Here is a 22,680-nt window from a genome sequence, read left to right as displayed (position 1 = left end):
ATCCTACAGTGAGCTCGAAGAACAGTAACCAAAACCATCTTCAGATATTGCCCCAAACTTTTCCACTTTATTTCTTCTGCTCTTTTCTGTCTCTATCTGCATGTGTGTATCGCATATGTATGCTAGCATAGGCACATCGCGTATCCATAGACGTTAACCAAATTAGAGCTTAAGTTTAATAACATTTAACCTTTTTTCTTTAAACCTAAGAAAACCTGTTCAGCTAGTTTCTTTGCCTTATAATTGTAAGTTAGTGAACAAGGATTCACTAAGCGGGGAGCTAAAAAGAAAACGGCGTGTTTAAAATTAAACCCTGTTACGGTAAGACCAGATGAAGGCTGAGAGGGAACCCTGGACCCCTTTCTCACCAGGTCATAACAGTTTCAATTAGATCACCTCTCATTCTTCTGAACTCCAGGGAATATAGGCCTAGTCTACTCAATCTCTGCTTATAGAACAATCCTCTCATCCTAGGAACCAGTCTAGTGCGCCTTTGGCATACTCCCTCCAAGGCAAGAATGTCCTTTCTTAGGTAAGGAGACCAAAACTGTACACAGTACTCCAGGTATGGTCTCACCAATGCCCTGTATAATTGTAGTAAGACTGTTACTCTATACTCTAATCCCTTTGTAACAAAAACTAACATATAATTTGCTTTCATAATTGCTACCTGCATGTTAACTTTGTGTTTCATGCACAAGGATACCCAGGTCACTTTGAATGCAAACATTTCCCAGCCTCACACCATTCAAAATATATTCTGCCTTTTTATTTTTCCGACTAAAGTGGATAACTTCACACTTTGCCACATTGTATTCTATTTGCCATGTTCTTACCCACTCAGCCAACCTGTCAATATCCCTCTGCATCTTCTTTGTGTCCTCCTCACCACTTACTTGTTAGTGTCTACTAAGTTCTGTTGATGGATGTAAAATACCTATTAGTTGAAGGTAATAGAGTGAACAGGTGTTGGATATTGATTAGCTAATTGTACTCAGATGTATATATAAAGAGCCAGCCAACACTAGCGAAAAATTGTTATGAGTGGAGTAGTAGGCTCTGTGGCAAGCAATAGTCTCCACCAAAGCACCCTAGTCTCAGGGTCTTCTTCACAAACAGGCTTTGAAGTTTCTCTCACATTGGTAGCAGAGAATGGTTGCCTAATAGTGAAGATTGGAGGCGAAGGGTTGGATTTAGTTCTTTCCCCCAGGTTTTGGGGTCTGTGGGGGTGCCTGAAGATGCCTCTGGGAGAAGGCCACCATGCACCCTGATGCTGGGAGGGCCTAGCCCGATATTGCTGGCAGCAGCAAGGTATTGTGATGTTCCCCCCTCCCCCTCCCCCATCCCTCCACCTACTGCTGGGTGACAGGACTCCCATTTGTATATTTAAATAAGTTAAAATTGATGAATTAATCATACTTATGTTGCCACTTGGGTTCCTGCTCTGATCTTCAGCCCAGGGCCAGCAGTCCTATATTTTCGGAAACCCCTCCGGGAAAATGGGGCACCACACTGGTGGTGAGAGGGGAGGAGGTAAGTTTCTCAGTGTGGGGGGGGGGGGGGTGGGGGGGAATGGGGTCAAAGTAACATCATTGGTGTAGGGGATGGTGGGAAGGGTTGGAGGTTAAAGGTTATGCAGTTTGGTGGGGGAAGGTCAGATTGTGCAGCTAAGTGTTTTTAATAATTTTATGGTTATTGGGGGTGGGAGAGGGGCAAAATAAATATATATATATTTTTATTTGCTTTATCCCTAAATAGTTAAATCTGCCTGTAGGGCTGACAACCCTTTTAAAAGGGCGTCAGCCCCTGTGCACAGGCAGCTGATGCCATTGCTGGGGACGGACAGTCCTCCCCTCCACGTGATAGGGGGGGTGGGAGGGAGGGGTTGGTGGGGCAGCCCGCCCCAGCTATTCAAATGAGCCGCTGCATGGAAGATTGCAGCGGCTCCGCGATATGCGGCCAATGTGGGTGGGCCACTGTTTTTTTCACAGAAGATTCAGCCATAAGTTTCTTTTTGAAGAAAGATGACTGAAACCAGGTATAAGGTGTCGGGATATGATTTTCCACTACTATTTTGTGAAGCCGAACCTTACGATCAATGGAAGAATGAAGTTGATCTATGGACACAGGCTACGTCTTTACCAAAGAGAAAGCAAGGAATAGTCCTTGCACTTTCGCTTCCCTCCAGAAACAAAATCAGGTGCAAAGTGTTCTGAGTTAAAGGCTCATCATTTGGACAATGAGGATGGTTTGGACAATCTCTTAAAATTTATATTAAAGATGATTTATTGAATGCCTATGAGACGTGGTCAGAATTTGCTAAATTTAGAAAAATGGATAGTTTTTCCATAGAAGAATATAATCATGGAGTTTAACCGACTATGTGCAAGATTGCAGCAATTCTACATGGAAATTCCTAAACCAGTACTTGCCTTCAAATTGTTGGATTGTGCTAGGATATTGAATATGGATAGGCTCTTTGTCTTAACTGGAATTAGATTCAAAGAAAGAGATATGCTTTTTTAATCAGACATCTGAAGCCTTAAAAGTTTTTGGGAAAACATTAATTTCTGGCTGCTTTCATGGCACCGATGGCTCTTCAGCAGTGACACCAAAGATGGAAAATACAATGCTAGCAGTAGTTCGAGACAGTGCCCATGTGGGGCCCAAATGTCTGTGTGAAAGAAGAATCACAAACAAAAAGATTGAGGATGGGGACCCTTTTGGCAGCTATAACAGACGGCAGGAATTGGACAGTTATGGCAGAATGATGAACCCTAGGAATAACCAAGGGGTGGTCAACAGCTATTTCTGATGTGACTCAAAGTATCATTATGCATTGAATTGTCCAAAAAGGAATAACTGTGTTTTGGAGATGACACATTATGTTGAAGGTTTGGAAGGCGAGGATGACTATACTGATCAATGATCAATTGGAAGGAATTGTACTGGTCACAAGAAGCTTCAGTCCAGTAATTACTGTCCTAGTTTCAGATTCATTCAATTGCACAGTACTAGACAGTGAGGTATGTGGAGTGGTCTGGTTACAGTGTTACATGGATTCTTTAAGTAAGGAAGACCGAAGTAAGATCAAAGAATATGACAGTTCTACTTGTTTCAGGTTTGGGGATGACAATGCGTTGAGATCACTAAAGAGAGGGGTAATTCCATGTAAATTAACAGGGGAAAACCACTTTATTAGTACAGGTATAATATCCAATGAAATATCTTTGCTGTTAAGTAAGCCATCTATGAAGAAGGCTCAGATGAAACTGGATATGGAACATGATAACGCGATTGTTTTTGGGAAATCTGTAGATTTGCTGTTCACACCGTTGGGACATTATTGTATTCCTTTAGCAAGACCTAACATCTCTAAGCAGAATGTTAGAGGTATTAATGGCCTGGGGAGGGTAGGGATTTAAAGGAGAAAAGTCAGAATATTTCAAAACTACATCAACAGTTTGCACATCCATCTTGTCATACATTGAAGGTTCTATTAAAAGATGCAGGGGTTATAGATGATTTACTAAACTTATCAAGGATATCAGTGAAAAATGAGATAGCTGTAAAAAATACAGGATGCCATCATGACCCATAATGAGTCTCCCCTTAGCAAGAGACTTTAATGAAACCGTAGCGATGGACTTGAAGGCCTGGGATAAAAAACATTTTTCTTCTACACTTTAGAGACATAGCGTCCAGATTCAGTCTGTCAATGGTAATTTATAGTTAAGACAAAAAAGTAATAGTGGGCAAGATAATAGAAAAATGGATAGGAACGGAGCTGGGAGCACTGGCTAAGTTTCTAACTGACAATGGAGGTGAATTTGCCAATGATGAATTCAGGAGTTTGTGTGAAAATATGAATATTGTAGCAATACACACGGCAGCAGAAAGTCCTTTTAGTCATAGGATTTGAAAGAGAAATCATGCCGTGATTGATGAAATGCTCTGAAAATTTTAGCTGATCAACCAAATTGTAAACTGATAACTGCTCTGGCGTGGGTAGTACACACGAGAAACACGCTTCAAATGGTTGGAGTCTACAGCTCCTATCAATTAGTTTATGGCAGGAATCTGAAAATACCTTCGGTAATGTGGCATCATCCCCCGGCTTTAGAGGGGACTGCAATTACTTCCATTTTTGCAGAACATTTGAATGCCATGCATGCAGGGAGAAGAGTATTTATTAAGGCAGAGGTTTCAGGAAAAAATCAGGGCACTTTTGAGGTGTTGTATCAGGCCATCGGAAAAAAATTTTCAACCAGTGACATGGCGTATTCCAAAAGAGAAGGGCAGAAAGAATGGAGAGGCCCAGAAAAAGTTATGGCTAAATGGTAATTTTGCAACATAGCAACCAAACCATTAGAGTACATTCCTCACAGCTTATTGGCACTGATTATACATTGACAGAATCTGAACAAATAATGGAAACTGATGATGGACCATTTACTTTGCATGCACGTAATGTCGGACCTTTGCAAGCGACAGATTGTGGCAAATAACAAGCTAAACAAGAGTGGACAAAGTAATTGTGAAGATCGAGAGAAGGTGATTTATCCCACAGGTCAACTACTGAAAGTTGAGACTAGAATAACGTATATGTCATAAGGGGATAGGAAATCTAGTAGGGGACGTAGTTTAACAAGAGCAAAGAGCAGGCGAGGAGCACCACAAGAAGTAGGCGCCCTACAATAGAGAAGCTCTAGTGGCTACTAACATGTTAGATGGTAAGTTGGTAAAAGATGCAAAACAAAAAGAGCTTCACAGTTGGAGAGAGTTTGGTGTATACATGGAGGTGCCCGTTAAAGGACAACCAGCATTGTCCCATAGATGGATCTGTACAGAGAAAGTTCTTCCCGATGGTATGTATAAAGCTAAGGCCAGACTTGTAGCGTGGGGGTTTGAGGAACAACTAGGCAACCAAGAAGATAGAGTAGACTCCCAACAGCAGGAAAAGTAAGTTTGAGGATTTTCCTAGCCCTTTTAGCGACACACTCATGGGAATGTAAGTCTATTGACATCAAAAGCAGCATTTTTGCAAGGGGAAATTTCAAAGAAATATTTTTAAAGCCACCAAAAAGTAGCTGGAGATAGAGGGCAAATTATGGAAGCTAAACAAGTGTGTTCATGGGCTAAACCATGCATCCAGGGTGTGGTATTTTTCAGTTAGGTCTGTCCTACTAAAAGCTCATTGTATTCAGCCAGAAGCAGATCCAGCAGCGTTTTTATTGGTATTATGAAGAAAAACTAGCAAGCATTTTCTTGATGCACGTAGACGATTTTCTGTGGGGAGGATCCACATCATGTGAGAAATTTGTGGTAGATGAAGTTAAAAGGAATTTAAAATTGGAAGTCGGGCTTCCGGAGCTTTTAAATATATAGGGCTGGATGTTAGGCAAGCTAAGTTGGGAGTAACCCTAAATCAACAGTCCTACCTAGAGAATGTTCATGGGATCCTGATAAATCAGGCCAGATCCTCACAAAAGCAACCAAGGAAGAAGCAAACCAGTTAAGGAGCTTAATAGGGCAATTAAACTGGTTGTGTGCACAAACTAGACCAGATGGTTGCTATGATGTATTAGAATTGAGAACCATGCTAAAACATGCTACTGTTGGGGAAGTGCTGAAAGCAAATAAGGCATTGAAGAAAGTGAGTTTAGACAAATGTACACTCAAATTTCCAACCTTGGGTGACCCAAAAGAAATTAAATTAGTCATTTTTAGTGACGCCTCACACGCTAATCTTCCTGATGGTTTTTCAAGCGCAGCAGGGTTCATTATATTTTTGGTGGCAAGAAATTATAAATTTTGTCCATTAGTCGTGGAATCAAAGAAAATAAAGAGGTTAGTTAAAAGCACCTGAGCTACTGAGACATTTGCACTGATAGTGATAGATATGGGTATGTATTTATCAAGTATTTTAAAGGAACTCATATAAGGGGCAATCAGAGAAAAATTTTCCTATAGAATGCTATATAGATAACCATTCTCTCTGGGACAATGTCCATTCAACAAAAAGTGTCACGGAAAAGAGATTGAGGAGTATAAAAGAAATGTTGGAAAGAAACAAAATTTGCAAAATAAAATTTGCAATGGGTCGACGGATTGTTTTACGAAAAGAAGTGCTTGTTCAAAGAAATTGCTGGATATGCTCGAAGAGGACTGTCTTGTGTTATGATGTGTTGATAGACCATGGAAATTTCTGTTAATAGGGCCTTGTAATGCCTTAAACAATTTTTTTGTATTCAAAAAAAGGGGGAAGAATATGCAGTATGTTAATGGCTGGTGCTGTTGAAGGTTGATGGTATAATTAATGTAAGATAAAGAAAAATGTATCCTTTTGTCCTTTTTCCTTTTTAGTTTTATGTATATATGTATTTACTTTAAAGAAAAGAGGGGAATCTGTTTGTGTTTAATAAATTCTGTTGATGAATGTTAAATACCTAGTAGTTAAAGGTAATAGGGTGACCAGGTGTTGGGTGTTGAGTAGTTAATTGTACTCAGATATAAAGAAGAGCCAGGCAGCAGTGCCTGGAGATTGTTAGCAGTGGAGTAGTAAGCTCTGTGGCAAGCAATAGTCTCCACGAGAGAATCTTAGTTTCAGTGTCTCCTTCACAATAATGTGAACCCTTTAGACCCAAGAGCTATATCTAACTCCTTCTTGAAAACATACAATGTTTTGGCCTTGCCTGCTTTCTGTGGTAGCAAATTCCACAGGCTTGCCACTCTGAAGAAATTTCTCCTCATCTTACTTGTTACATCCTAAAAAAAGATCATAACAGATTTGTCAAGTATGATTTCCCTTTCATAAATCTGTGTTGACTCTGCTTAATATTATGATTTTCTAAGTGCCCCATTCCCATTTCCCTAATAATAAATTCTAGTATTTTTCCTACTACTGATGTTCGGCTAACTGGCCTATAGTCCCTTTTTTTTCTCACTCTCCTATCTTAAATAGCAGGGTTATGTATTATACCTTCCAATCCTCAGGAACTGTTCTAGAATCTAAGGAATTCTGGAAGATCAAAACGAATGCATTCACTATATTTGCTGCTGCCTCTTTTAAAGCCCTAGTATGCAGCTCGTCAGGTCCAAGGGATTGTCACCACTTAGTCCAATTAACATCTCCAGTACAACTTCTTTACTTACACTGATTTCTTCAAGTTCCTCATTCTTGCTAGGCCCTTGGTTCCCCATTATTCTGGAATTTGTCTTCTACAGCAAAGATAGATACGAAGTATTTAATATCTCTCAATTTCCTTATTCTCCATTATAATTTGACCTCTCTCTGCCTCTAATAAGCCATGTTTACTTTCACTAATCTTGTCCTATTTACATACCTGTAGAAACATTTAAAATCTGTTCTTATGTCTCTTGCTAGCCTTCTCATTCTTTTTCTCTTTCCTTATCAATTTCTTGGTCCTCCTTTGCTGAATTCTAAAAATCCTCCCAAATCTTGGGCTTACTGCTCTTTTTGGCAACATTATAAGGCTCTTGCTTTGATCTAGTACTATATTTAACTCCTGTTAGACACAGACCACTTTTGCTGTAGGTTTTGTGCCTTAAAGGAACATATATTTGTGGCACATTATGTATTAATTCTTTAGATCCTACTCTTGCTTGTCTACTATCATATCTTTTATGTAGTTTCCTAATCTGCCTGAGCCAACTCACCTCCAATACTGAAGTAGTTTGCTTTGTTTAGAGTTAAAACCCTAGTTTCAGACTTAACTAACTCACTTCCAAACTCAATATAAAATGCTATCATATTATGGTCACTCTTCCCTGAGGCCCCTTTAATACAAGGTTATTAATGAACCCTTTCTCATTGCACAATACTAGATTCAAAATATTCTGTTCTCTATTTGGTTCCTCAACATACTGATCTAGAAAACTATCTTGTATACATTTCATGTACTTGTCCTTCACACTATTACTGCAAACCTGGCATGCTCAGTCTATATGATTAAGTCCCCCATGATTACTGGATTATCATTGTTACATATGCCTCTAATTTATACTTTCCCCTACACTATAACTACTGTTGGGGGTCCATTAACTGACTCACACCAATTTTTGTGCCCCTTGCCATTTTTTAGCTCTACCCAAACTAATTCTATTTTTTGATTTACGGAGCTAAAATCCCTTCTTGACTGTCTTTATCCCATTCTTTATTAGAGTTACCAACCTTTTGCATTTTGCCTATCTCTTCTAAAAGTTAAGTATCCTGGAATATTTAGCTCCCAACCTTGGTCACTTTGCAAACACATTTCTGCAATGGCTATTTGATCAAACCTATTAATTTCTGTTTGTGCTAATAATTTATCTAATTTGTTGTGAATGCCTCTTGTCTTTAGCTATAGTGCCTTTAGCTTTGACTTTTTCCAAATCTTCCCTGATGTCACCTTAGACAGTAATGCCCTACTACCTTTGTTGCACTCCCTCCCTTCTGGACCCACTCTGCTTATTATGCTTATGACCAAAACACTGCTCTGCTCTAAAGCCTTGCTATTTCCCTAGCTGCTTTTGAATTTACCTTTTCCTGAATCCTTCCCCCACCCACCCTACTCATGCCAATATTTCTGTCTTTGGCACGCTCCAGTGAACATCAATGCAAGCTTGAGGAACAGCACCTGATCTTTTGATTAAGCACTCTGCAGCCTTGCAGACTGAACACTGAGTTCAATAACTTCAGAGCATGGCCTTTAAAATATTTTTATATTTTTTATTTTATTTTACTTTTTTAGCCATGTGCCTGTTTTTATGGAGGCAGAGCTGTTCATTATTCTGCTATTAACACTCTCTCCACAAACCTTAATACACACTTTGCCTTTGTTCCAGGACAGCTATGTCATTTAATCTCTCCTGCCCTCTGCCCTATCACACACCTCCCCTTTTGTTCTCTTCCCCTCCCCCACCCCCCATTGCCTCCCACCCTCTTCACTTGCTTAAAACCCAATTCTTTTCTCATCATTGCCAGTTCTGATGAAAGGTCACAGTCCTGAAACATTAAGTCTGCTTCTCTCTCCACAGATGCTGCCTGACCTGCTGAATATTTCCAGCACTTTGTTTTTATTTCAGATTTCCAGCATCTGCAGTATTTTGCTTTTACAAACTTTGGAACTCCTGGTTGCAACTGCACAGAACAGTATCTATCCCCTATCATTACCACATTCCTTCTCACACTCTCACTTGAATGGCCTCCTGCACCATGGTGCTACAGTCGGTGTCCATCTACACAGGTAGCAAATATCTTCTACCTGTTGGTCAAAGTCAAGGGCTGAGGTCCCCCATTAACTACATCCTGGCTCCTCAAACCTGTCTGACTCAGTCACATCCTCCTGTCCATGTCCAACTCTACTGTCCTACTTAAACTATGGAGTGTGACTGCTTCGTAGACCAAACTGTCCAGGTAACCCTCCTCCTCCCTGATGCCCTGCAATGCCTACAGTTGAGACTCCAGCTCAACAACTCTGAACCAAAGTTCGCAATGCTCTCCACAAACGTCCACGTGCTACAGTTACGACACACCACCTGTCCTGCCATGTCTATATAACCTGCAGAAAATCACAGAATTGTTACAGCACATAAAGAGGCCATTCAGGCCTTCATGTCTGCACCAGCTCTCTGAGTGAGCAATTCACTCAGTGCCGTTCCCCCGCCTTCTCCCCATTACCCTGCACATTCTTCCTTTTCAGGTAACTATCTAATTCCCTTTTGAATGCCTCGATTGAACCTGCCTCCACCGCACTCTCGAACAGTGCATTCCAAATCCTAACCACTTGCTGCATTAAAAAGTTATTCCTCATGTTGCCATTGCTTATTTTGTCAATCAATTTAAATCTGTGCCCTCTTGGTCTTGATCTTTTCTCGAGTGGGGACAGTTTCTCCCTATCTATTCTGTCCAGACCCCTCATGATTTTGAACACCTATCAAATTTCCTCTCGGCCTTCTCTTCTCCAAGGAAAACAGTCCCCACTTCGGCAATCTATTTTCTTAATGGATGTTCCTTATCCCTGGAACCATTCTCATGAATCTTTTCTGCACTCTCTCCAATGCCTTCACATCTTTCTTAAATGCAGTGCCCAGAACTGGTCGCAATACTCCAGCTGAGGCTGAACTGGTGTCTCATACAAGTTCAACATAACCTCCTTGCTCTACTACTCTACTCCCCTACTAATAAAGCCTAGGATATGGTATGCTTTATCGACCACTCTCTCAATCTGTCCTGCCAGCTTCAATGACTTATGCACATCTATACCCAAGTCCCTCTTCCTGCACCCCCTATAGAATTGTACCTTTAATTCTATATTGTCTCCATGTTCTTTCCACCAAAATGAATCACTTCACATTTCTCCTCATTGAACTTCATCTGCCACTTGTCTACCCATTCCACCAGCTTGTCCATGTCCTTTTTGAAGTTCTATACTATCCTCCTCACAGTTCACGATGCTTCCAATTTTTGTATCTTCTGCAAATTTTGAAATTGTGCCCTGTACACCAAGGTCTAAGTCATTAATATATATCAGAAAGAGCAAGGTTCCAACACTGACCCCTGGGGAACTCCACTCGTTCCAGCCAGAAAAAACATCTATTAACCACTACCCTAGTCTCCTAGACTCCTGTCACTCAGTCAATTTCGTATCCATGTTGTCACTGTCCCTTTTATTCCATGAGCTATAACTTTGCTCAAGTCTGTTGTGTGGCACTGTATCAAATGCCTTTTGCAAGTCCATGTACACCACATCAACACATTGCCATCATCAACCCTCTGTTAGCCCTTCAAAAAACTCCAGAAAGTTAGTTAAACATGATTTTCCCTCAACAAATCCAAACTGACTTTTCTTAATTAAACGGCATCCGTGTGACCATTAATTTTGTCCCGAATTATTGTTTCAAGGAATTTCCCCCACCACTGAAGTTAAACTGATTGGCCTGTAGTTGCTGGGCTTATCTTTATATCCTCCTTTGAATAAGGGTGTGACATTGCAATTCTCCAGTCTTCTGGCACCACTCCTGAGTCTAAGGAAGACTGGAAAATTATGGCCAGTGCCTCCGTAATTTCCACTCTCACTTCCCTCAGTATCCCTGGATGTATCTCATCTGGTCCTGGTTCTTTATCAGCTTAAGTATAGACAGCCTATCTAATACCTCTGCCTTATCAAATTAAATCATTCTTGTGTATTCATTACCCCCTGTTTCACCATGGTCTGGGTATCATCTTATTCCTTGGTAAAGACCGATGCAAAGTATTCTTTTAATATCTCAGCCATTCTACCTGCCTTTTTTAAAAATTCATTCATGGGATGTGGGTGACGCTGGCCAGGCCAGCATTTATTGCCCATCCCTAATTGCCCTTGAGAAGGTGGTGGTGAGCTGCCTTCTTGAACCGCTGCAGTCCATTTAGGGTAGGTATACCCACAGTGCTGTTAGGAAGGGAGTTCCAGGATTTTGATCCAGCGACAGTGAAGAAACGGCAATGTAGTTCCAAGTCAGGATGGTGTGTGACTTGGAGGGGAACTTGCAGGTGGTGGTGTTCCATCTATTTGCTGCCCTTGTCCTTCTAGTTGGTAGAGGTCGCAGGTTTGGAAGGTGCTGTCTAAGGAGCCTTGGTGCATTGCTGCAGTGCATCTTGTAGATGGTACACACTGCTGCCACTGTGCGTCGGTGGTGGAGCTAGTGAATGTTTGTAGATGGGGTGCCAATCAAGCGGGCTGCTTTGTCCTGGATGGTGTCGAGCTTTGAGTGTTGTTGGAGCTGCACCCATCCAGGCGAGTGGAAGGTATTCCATCACACTCCTGGCTTGTGCCTTGTCGATGGTAGACAGGCTTTGGGGAGTCAGGAGATGAGTTACTCACCTCAGGATTCCTAGCCTCTGACCTGCTCTTGTAGCCATGGTATTTATATGGCTACTCCAGTTCAGTTTCTGGTCAATGGTAGCCCCTAGGATATTGATAGTGGAGGATTCAGCGATGGTAATGCTGTTGAATGTCAAGGGGAGATGGTTAGATTCTCTTGTTGGAGGTGGTCATTGCCTGGTACTTGTGTGGCGCGAATGTTACTTGCCACTTATCAACCCAAGCCTGGATATTGTCCAGGTCTTGCTGCATTTCTACATGGACTGCTTCAGTATCTGAGGAGTCACGAATGGTGCTGAACGTTGTGCAATCATCAGCGAACATCCCCACTTCTGACCTTATGATTGAAGGAAGGTCATTGATGAAGCAGCTGAAGATGGTTGGGCCCAGGACACTACCCTGAGGAACTCCTGCAGTGATGTCCTGGAGCTCGGATGATTGACCTCCAACAACCACAACCATCTTCCTTTGTGCTAGGTATGACTCCAGCCAGTGGAGGGTTTTCCCCCTGATTCCCATGGACCTCAATTTTGCTAGGGCTCCTTGATGCCATACTCAGTCAAATGCTACCTTGATGTCAAGGGCAGTCACTCTCACCACACCTCTTGAGTTCAGCTCTTTTGTCCATGTTTGAACCAAGGCTGTAATGAGGTCAGGAGCCTCCATGTGTATATCCCTCTTTTGGTCCCTAATCAGCCCTACTCCACCTATTACCACCCTTTTACTATTTATATGCCTGTAGAAGACTTTGGGATTCCCTTTCATGTTAGCTGCCAGTCTCTTTTCATACCCTCTCTTTGCTTTTTCACTTCCCCTCAGTACCTTTTACATTCAGCCTGATTCTCTGTTGTATTATCCACCTGACATCTGTCATAAGCACACTTTTTCTTCTGCATCTCTTTTGTCATCCAGGGAGCTCTGGATTTGCCCTACCTTTCCCCTTCAAGGGATTATACCTTGACTGCCTGAACTATCTCTTTTTTGAAGGTAGCCCATTGTTCAGCTTTTGTTTTTTCTCCCAACCTTTGGTTCCAATTTATTCGGCCCAGATCCATTCTTACCCCATTGAAGTTGCCTTTCCCCCAGTTAATTATTCCTACTCTTGATTGTTTTTTGTCCTTTCCCATAGCCAACCTGAACTTAATGATACAATAATCACTTTCCACTAAGGGTTCTCCTACTGACACTTGCCCTACCTCATTCTCCAAGAACCAGGTCCACCAGTGCCTCCTTTCTCATTGAACTCGAAACATACTGCGGTAGAAATTTTTTTTGAACACTCTCTGAACTCTTGCCCCTCATTACCCTTTACACTGTTACTATTCCAGTCTTTATTTGGATAATTAAAGTCCACCATTATAACTACTCTAGAATTCTTGTACCTGTCTGTAATTTCCTTTTAAATTTGTTCCTCTACATCCTTTACAATAGCTGGTGACCTAAAGACCACACTGAGCAATGTAATTTTTGTTCCTTAGCTCTATCCAAATAGATTATGTCCTTGACCCCTCTGAGATATCCTTTCTCTCAAGCACTGTAATACTCTGCTCAATCAATACTGCCATTCCCCCCACTTTTTTCCCCTCTTAATATCTTTCCTGAACACCCAGTCCTGCCCTTCTTTGAGCCAGGTCTCAGTTATAGGCACAACATCATATTCCCACATGTCAGTCGGTGCCTATAACTGACCAATCTTATTAACTACACTCTGTGCATTCGCATACATGCACATTAATCCTGACTTAGACTTTACTACTTCCTCCCTTACTCTACCCCCACCTAATAACTTACTATTCCCTACTCTCGAGCTATCTATCTCTCCCAATATTCTGTGCACCTTAGTAGTACTATCTAACATTCTCACCTTGTGTACCTTATTCCTCTTTACTTCAATATGCTGGTGTCCATTCCCCTGTTAATTTAGTTCAAACCCTTCCCAACCACACTAGTGAACCTCCCCACGAGGACATTGGTCATGGTCCTTTTGAGGTGCGACCCACCCTTTTTGAATAGGTGCCTCCTACCTCAGAACTGTTCCCAATGTGCCAAGAATCTGAAGCCCTCCCTCCTGCACCATGCTTCAAGCCTCACATTGATCCTCCCTATATTCCTATTTCTACTCTCCCTAGCACATGGCACTGGGAGTAATCCAGAGATTACTACCCTCGAGGTCCTACTCTTTAACTTGCTCCCTAGCTCCTGAAAATATGGCCGTAGGACCTCATTACCTGCCCTTGCTATGTCATTGGTACCAACATGCACTACAGCCTCTGGCTCGCTCCCTTCCCCGTGCAGAATGTCCTGCACCCTCTCCATGATGTCCTTTACCTTGGCACCAGGGAGACAACATGCCATGTGTGACTCATGATAACAGTTACAGAAATGCCTATCTGTCCCCCTGACTATGGAATCACCTATAACTGCATTTCTGCACTTTGCTACACCCTCCTCTACACTCTCATGCCTATTTGTGCCATGGTTTGGACTGCACTCCTTCAAGATGTTACACTCAGCAGTCATCAAAGCCGAGTACTGCTTTGAGAGCGGCACAGATCCAGAAGACTCTTGTACTTCCTGCCTCTTCCTACTTTTCTAGATGGCCACCCACCTACCTCTGAACTCCTACTGCCTGTGGGGTGACCACCTCCTGAAATGTATGATCCAGGAAACTCTCCTGTCCCTGATGCTCCACAATGCTTCCAGCTGCCCCTCAAGCTCAGAAATCCGGAGCTGAAGCAGCTGGATACACTTCCTACACACATGGTTACCCAAGACACATGAAGTGTTCTGAAGTTTCCACGTGGTGCAGGAATTGCAAGCAACAGGTTGCAGCTGCCCATCCAAGATCTAAACAAAAACCCTCTATGCCCTTTTTAAACAATCAATTGTAATTAATACCTCTGGTCCTGCTCTGTGTTTATTCTCTTATTACAACGTTTACTTTTACACTACCCTGATTGAAAAAAAATAAATTTCTCAGCTCCTAATTTGAGCAATTAATAGGCTTACCAGTATAGTCAACCCAGCTGGCTTTCTGTTTTCCCTGCACTCTGTTGATTGTGACCTCAATTTTCGATTTTTGATTTGTCTCTGAACCTCTGCTCCTATCCCGCTGCTGCTTCTCCCCCTTATTTATTTTGGATTAGTTAGTTTTTTTAAATTGAATCAATTATTTAATTTTATTAATTAATTGGTTTATCTGGTTTAAGTTACTCATTTAGTAATTTTCAAATTTCCACTTGCACGCAATTCTCTATTTTAGCATTCTGTTATCGCTGCACTCAGCTCTGTGATCACTGTGATCACAGTTTAGTATAGTATTCAATTTTCTTTTTGGTTTTCTACTCACTGTCACTTGTGGACTAATAAAATATTCCACATCAGCAACACATGAATTCTATAGCTGTCACTGCTGCACATTTTAATAAAATGGCTTACTTACTTTTATTTTGACTTTTTGTTGAAACATATGAAACAGCTTCACTTGGAAAGTTATGGTTTTAGGAATTCAGTATTAAAACAATAAACTTGTTTAATTACTAATTTTTGAACCATTTTTACTTCATGCCTTCAATATGTTTGAAAAAGTAAGTGCAGCAGCTGGCTGCACAAGTTGCTTTACAGGAAAAACATCCAGCCAGTCAGGACTCCCCTGTAATGATTGTTGTACATCTTATATGGACATAGGAATAGGAGTAGGGCCATTCAGCCCCTCAAGCCTGTTCGACCATTCAATTAGATCATGGCTGATCATACCTCAATGCCCTTTAGTAGCTTGTGCTCCATATTCCTTGATACCCTTACCCAACAAAAAACTATCAATCTCAGCCTTGAAAGCATCAAGTAACCTACTTTTTATCGAAAAAAGTTCCAGATTTCTACTACCTTCTCTGTGTGAAGAAGTACTTCCTGATTTCATCTCAAGGAGCTTAACAGCCACTCAACTAAGAGAAGTAATAGACAAGGACATTAATCCAGCTCCAGAGAGCAGGAAACTAGGAAATTAAGCAGAGCAGAAAATGTGTACATCCCTATTTATTAACACAGCCATTTCCTGATTTAGAATGACTGATTTATAGAATAATGGCATTGAAACTGCAGTACTTGCTTTTATGTGTATAATTAACTTACGAGTTCTGACAAACAGTAACTACAATTCAAGTTTTAAAACATGTGCATCATCTGCTAATGTAGTTTGTATTAACGATTGTACTTCAATTATATCTTGGTTAGTTCTGGCCTTAATCATGTTTGCAATGAGTTACTTAAACATCCCTACCTTGAGATTTTTTTTTTTCATTTTCCATGAGGGATATGAAACCCTCGTTGTTGTCCAACTTTGTTTATTTGTTTAAAGTGATCTATACCGAGTTCCGTTCAACTGATTGCAAAGTGGTGAACTGTTTCAAAGTCTGATGGTAGTTATTGCTGTTGGTGTTTGGAATTCAGTGGAACCTGTGCCATGGTCAATCTTTCTCAGCAATGGCAACACAGTAGCAACTAATGTGATAACTGTAGCAAAATCTGTATTGAACCAGTTCAGGTAACAATAACAGCAAAATTCACATTGAACTGATACTCTTACATACAAACATGTGAATTAGGAGCACAAGTAGGCCATTTGGCCCCTCTAGCCTGCTCCACAATTCAACACGATCATGGCTGATCTGTTTGTGTCTCAAATTCCACACTCTCATCTAATCCTGATAACCTTTGATTCCCTTGCCTAACAAGAATCTATCTACCTCTGCCTTAAAATCATTCAATGACCCTGCCTCCAGCACCTTCTGAGGGAGGGAGTTCCAAACTCGCGTAACCCTCAGAAAAAATTTCTCCTCATCTCTGTCCTAAAAGGTGACCTCCAGTTTTAAAACAGTGCCCCTTAGTTCTGGACTCCCCCACAAGAGGAAACATTCTTTCCACATCCACCTTGTCAAGACCGTTCAGGATCTTATATACTTCAATCAAGACTCCCCTCACTCTTCTAAACTCCAGTGAAAACAAGCCCAGTCTGTCCAACCTTTCCTCATAAGACAACCCGTTCATTCCAGGTATCAATCTAGTAAACCTCCTCTGAACCGCCTCCAACACATTTACATCCTTCCTCAAATAAGGAGACCAAAACGGCACACAGTATTTGAGTTGTGGTCTCACCAATGCCCAGTATAACTGAATTCTTCCGAAGAGTTTGGCTGCTACATCATTGAATTAACCCCAGCTAAGCAGATGAATTAATTCCTGCTTTGTCATACAGGAATCTTTGTGTATACAAATCTTTGAAGGTGGCAGGACAAGTTGCTAAGGCAGCTAAAAAGTTTACAGGATCCTGGACTTTAGAAATAGAAGCATAGAGAAAAAAAAAGTCTGTGATTCTGTGAAGTGATTTAATTTAGCATAAATGGTCAGGACTCAGCTGGAGTATATTGTGTCCAATTCAGGGCACCACACTTAAGAATTTCAGTGCCTTAGAGAGGATGCAAAGGAGATTTACTAGAATGATACAAGGGAGGAGGGACATCGGTTATATGGACAGATTAGAGGTGTTGGGCTTTTTCTCCTCGGAGCAGAAAAGGTTAAGAGGAGATTTAATAGACATATTCAAAATCATGAGGGATTTTGACAGAGTAGATGGGGAAAAAAAAACTGCTTTCACTGGCAGGAGGGTTGATAACCAGAGGATGCAGATTTAAGATGGTTGGTAAAAGAACCAGGAGGAGAAGAGACTTTTTTTTATGCAGCAAGTTGTTATGATATGGAATGCACTACCTGCAAGTGTGCTGATAGCAGATTTGATGCCAACATTGAATGGGGATTGGATTTATACTTAAAAGAGAGATTTGCGGGGCTATGGGGAAAGATCGGGGAAGTGGGACTAATTGGATAGCTCTTTCAAAAAAGTGGTAGAGCCAAGATGAGCCAAATGGCCTCCTTCTGTGCTATATGATTCTATGATTGTCATTATAATTTTCCTTCTGCAGAAAACTGAAAAGTCTTTCTCTGAAAGCTCATTAACTTCCTTACCTAGAAAATGGGTGGAACATGGAATTTGCTACCAAGAGTAGTTGAGGCAAATAGCACAGATGCATTTAAGGGAAAGCTTGATAAGTACATGCGAAAGAAAGGAGTAGAGTAGAAGAGGAATATATTGATAGGGTTAGGTCAGTAGGGTGTAGAACATTTGTGTGGAGCATAAATAATGGCATAGACTAGTTGGGATGAATGGTCTGTTTCTGTGCTGTAAGTTCAACACTATGTAATAAGCATTATATAGGGGCTTAATATGCCTGAAGAAGCAACACCTGATTTCCCAAAACAAAGATTCACTACCAATTTCACACCCTATTTATGAGGTGAAAACAGAGACTTAAGTAGAAAAGGAAAAAAAAACTGGCAAGTTCACTTATCTTACAATTTTGCATTTATTTTAATGTCTATTTCTGCCTTTATAGTCACAGAATCCTTACAGTACAAAAGGAAGCCATTTGGCCTATTATGCCTGCGCTAGTCGTGAGAACAGGGGAAAATATCTCACTCACAGTCAACGGTAGGTTGAGGGATAGCTGTCTGCAAGAATAAGTAGAGGGTTTTTGGAAATGCAGACAATTATATTAAAGTTGCATTAAATAGTATTTACATTGAATTCACATATAATAAATAACTTAGTAGGATTGGTAAGAAACTCACATTTTATTACAGAAAGATCTATAATGAATGGTTTGAGTTGCTCTTCTGAAGTGTACAAATGCATATCTTGAACATGCACAGTATTTGCATTGCCTAAATCATAGGTACAGCTCACCCTCACAAGAGCCAATTGTTCTGTATTATAGTGATGTAGAAAGTCTAGCCAGGATCCTGGCATTGAGTGTAAGAAATCATCTACCTATCTGTAACTAGAGAAGAAATCTGTGAAAATTTGTGGGTTTGATGGGATCTGTGTTAAAAAAAGTCTTTATTTTATTAGTGTCTGCTTGGCTGGGTTTTATGCAAACTGCAGTGAGCAGATCTGTCTATGGAGCTGGAAAAGAAAGAGACTGAAAAATTACCCCTTGTAAATAGTATTATATATGGGCTGCTGGGCTGTGCAGTGTGCACTGTAGCGAGAGTTCAGAGCGACTTTTAAAAATCAGAGGTCTGCTTATGGAGCTGGAAACTGTTGATGAAAAATTACTCTTTTTACAGTATTGCAGTCCATTTAGCTTTTTTTTTTCCATGTATGCTGTATTGAGAGGCTGGTAATGAGGTTTAGACCTGTCTACAAAACTGGAAAGAAGAACTGTGAAAAATGACCTCTTATTTATTACAATTTGGATGGCAGTGGTTCTATGTAGTATAAGTATGAGCTGGGCCTGTCTGGGGAAAATTCAACTGTGTTGGAAACTAAGGCACAGACTTCACAGTTATATCTCAGTTAATGCATTAATTGTTTGACTATTTCTTTCACAGGTCCTCAACTATGATATTTGATACTGTAGCACTTGCCTAGTATTTCTTTTCAAGTTGATTGTCAAAAAGTCATTCTGCTCTTTTTCTACATGATCATCTTCATAAATATTCAACATATAGTGGGAAGAGTAACAATGAATATCAGTATGATATCTGTGGCTTTAAGAGAGAGTGTTTGATACTTGTCACATGAGAATTATTCCACAAGTTAAAGGGCAATTGTTCTTTCTTATGAGGGAAGAGTTAGAGAATACCTTATCACATTTCTCAGATATATAGAATGAGTTTGTTTAAACTATGCTGTCTGTTATGCCAGTAAATATGGAAACCATTTGGCATACATCAAGTTTCCATGAACAAAAATAAGATGACCGGCCAATTCATCGGTGGTAATGGTTGAAGGAAGAGTATTGGCCAGGGCATCCTGTGCATCACTCAGCACTGTAGAATCTTTCACATCTATTTACATCACCAGAACAGCTTGCTTTATTATCTTTGAAACATAAACAGTTTTACCCATGTAGCAGTGTGTGATGCACAGTTCTGAAAACTCCCTACTATAGTTGAACAGTCAGTAGACCTTCAAGAGCAATTTCAGTAGTAGATTTTCATGCTTTCACATATGCTTTAGGGTACATCGGGCCCAGTACAAAGTATTAGAAATCAATCAACATGTTTTATAAACTAGTGTCAACAGCACAAAGGCACATGGAGTACGTGCTTATATTGCTAAGATAATAAAGAAAATGGAAGGAAAAGAAACCCTGAGATTTAAGAAATAAAGCCCCCTAAGTAAATAAGAGCAGCTAATCCAGGGAATATCATATTGTAGGGTCTTCTTTTGCACACCTTAATGTTGCCTGATCAGTGCCAAACACATTTGTGTCCCATCTCACATTGCTTGCCCTGCATTTTCCTTTGCAATCTGTCCACCTGATTCCACTGTTCCTGCTTAAAACTGCCAGTTAATACTAAAGATAGTTTTCAAATATTTCCAGGTGTTCCTGTAGATTCCTATGAAATAAATGACAGTGAACCCATCTAATATTTTTCATCAAAAAGTCAGTAAGCTTAGTTGAGCTAATATCACTTTGCCTGAGTCATGAGCTTGTGATTTCAAACCACACTATAAATTTGAGCACATAATCTAAGCTGACATTTCAGCATAATAGTGATGAAGTCCTACATTTTGGAGGTGCCAGCTCTTAGATGAGACATTACACTGAAGCCATTAATGGCAGTTCTTGGCCAACATTCCGCCCTCAGTCAAAACTGGATTAGCTTTTCATTTTGTGTTTGAGGGACCTTGCTGTGCCCAATTTGGCTGCAGTGTTTACCTGCCTAACAAAATGTCTGTACCAAGAGAGTAATCCATTGGTTGTAAAGCTCTGTTGGATGCCCTGAGGCCATGACCACATGCTATATAAATGTGTGTCAGATACCTCAGAGTTTCCCTCGCTCAAAGATCAATCTATGTTGCTTTACATTTGCGTAGATGTAAAAGAATAATAAATTCCAGGGTATTTTTATTGAAATATTGTATTAAAAAATACAGCAATTGAGAAAGAACAGATGTAATGCTGTTGTTGGTCAGGGAATTTTTAAGTCTGCCTGGCATCTGGGCTTTAATAAGACCTTAAATAGATGGAGTTTACTATCCACAAAGTGTATATACATGTCCTTAGGCAAATATTCATTGATTTGAATCACAATTGTAAACAAATGTCTGCTGACAGTACATATGAATGAGCTGTATACATATGCACAATATGCCGTTGGGAAATATGAGCATTTTCAAATAAAAAGTATGCAGCAAGAACAATTCATAGTTGGGTTATTTTATTAAGATGAATCTCTGAATGTTACTGTTTATGATCATTTGAAATTTTATTAGTAATAGAATTAGTAAATACCAAAATTAATTGTGAATTGAAGAGTTGGATGTTACCTTTTGCCTCAGAAACTTGGAATTGCATTCAATTCATATGATGAGATGAAAATTTATTTCTGCTACTGGCTGTAAGGATCCTTTACAGAAGCATAGCAAGTTACAGCACAGAAGGATGCCATTGAATCCATGGTGTCTATGTCAATTCATTACTAAAGTAATTCCAAACTAATCCCATTGTCATGCTCTCCCCATAATATTTATCTTCTACTTTAAATGTTTTATCTACTCTTCCCGAAAAATGAAATCGCTTTTACCTCCACTATTCCCACTACATTGTGCAAAGCTTTTCATACTGTAACACTTCTGCATAAAGTAACCTTTCATCACTCTTAGTAGCACTTTTAATTTGATGACCACTAGCCTCCCCACCTTTTTCCTATTTACCTCATCAGACCCCTTCATTTTAAAAACCTCTATTAAATCTTAGTTTTTGTTTCCCATCCATGATATTATCCTGATAAATCGAGATTATGTAATCTCTTTCATTATGTATTTTATCTTATTCTACAATGAGACACCCAAGATTGCACCCTGAGGGCTGAATTTAGTGAGCCTGACCCAGAAGTGGGTGCCGTTCCCATTTGTCACCTGGACGGTTGCCCCACTGCAATCACAGAGCGGGCAGCCAGTTTGCATAATCGATGCATGGGCCCCCCACCCCCAGTCATGCGGCAGTGGTGGGAGGCGAGACGCCGAATGCGGCAGCACGATGCTGGATTTCCTACCGACACGATTCTCCAAACCCCTGTCTCAGTTTACTCAGTTTCACATTTATTGTGCAGACTAAAAGGATTACAAACATGTAGCTCCTCTCTCAAATCCCCTCTCCCACTCCCAGTGAGTGTCTGCTTTTAAGTGCTCAACTAAAACCCGAATTCTCCAAAACCCCTTCACCTACATATTTTCAGATTCCCTTCTTTCTTTTACATTACAACTTAGATTAACATGCTCAAAGAATATTTCAAAATAAATCAAAATTAAATTCCATATTGGGGACAAAGTGTTTACATTGTGAGACGCCCCTCATCCAAGCACCTCCAACAATCTCTTTGCACTCGCATTTCTCTTTGTGAAACAATTGGATAGCTGATGACTTGCATCTACCCATTTGAGTTTGGAGATTTCTTTTCTCTCCACCATTTGTTTCAATCCAGTGAGGTCAACATGTAATCTTTTCTCACTTGCACTTTTTGTAGCGTGTACATTGTCCCACAAAGAACGATTATCCCAATAACATTCAATGGGTATCCTATCTTCAGCATGTCCCTTGTTCAGAATTTCACCTAAAACATTTGATATGTCCACTGCCTCCACAAGACCCAGTGTTTCCGCCGCTGACATGTTTTAACAACCTGTTTTATTTTCTTAGCCTCCCAAGCTAAAGGACAACATTTCCCATTTTCACCCATCAGAAATATT

General features: G+C 40.4%; 1 protein-coding gene across 2 annotated transcripts in view; it reads left to right on the top strand.

Moving 5' to 3' along the window:
- Positions 1-22,680, top strand: part of LOC137377064 (ethanolamine kinase 2-like) — a 511,523-nt gene that overhangs the window by 71,716 nt on the left and 417,127 nt on the right. The gene's annotated exons all lie outside the window — the stretch shown is intronic.

Source organism: Heterodontus francisci, chromosome 14 (genome assembly GCF_036365525.1).
Source record: "Heterodontus francisci isolate sHetFra1 chromosome 14, sHetFra1.hap1, whole genome shotgun sequence".
Taxonomy (NCBI): Eukaryota; Metazoa; Chordata; class Chondrichthyes; order Heterodontiformes; family Heterodontidae; genus Heterodontus; species Heterodontus francisci.
The sequence above is the reverse complement of the archived record's forward strand: the minus strand, read 5'-3'. Positions and strand labels throughout refer to the sequence as shown.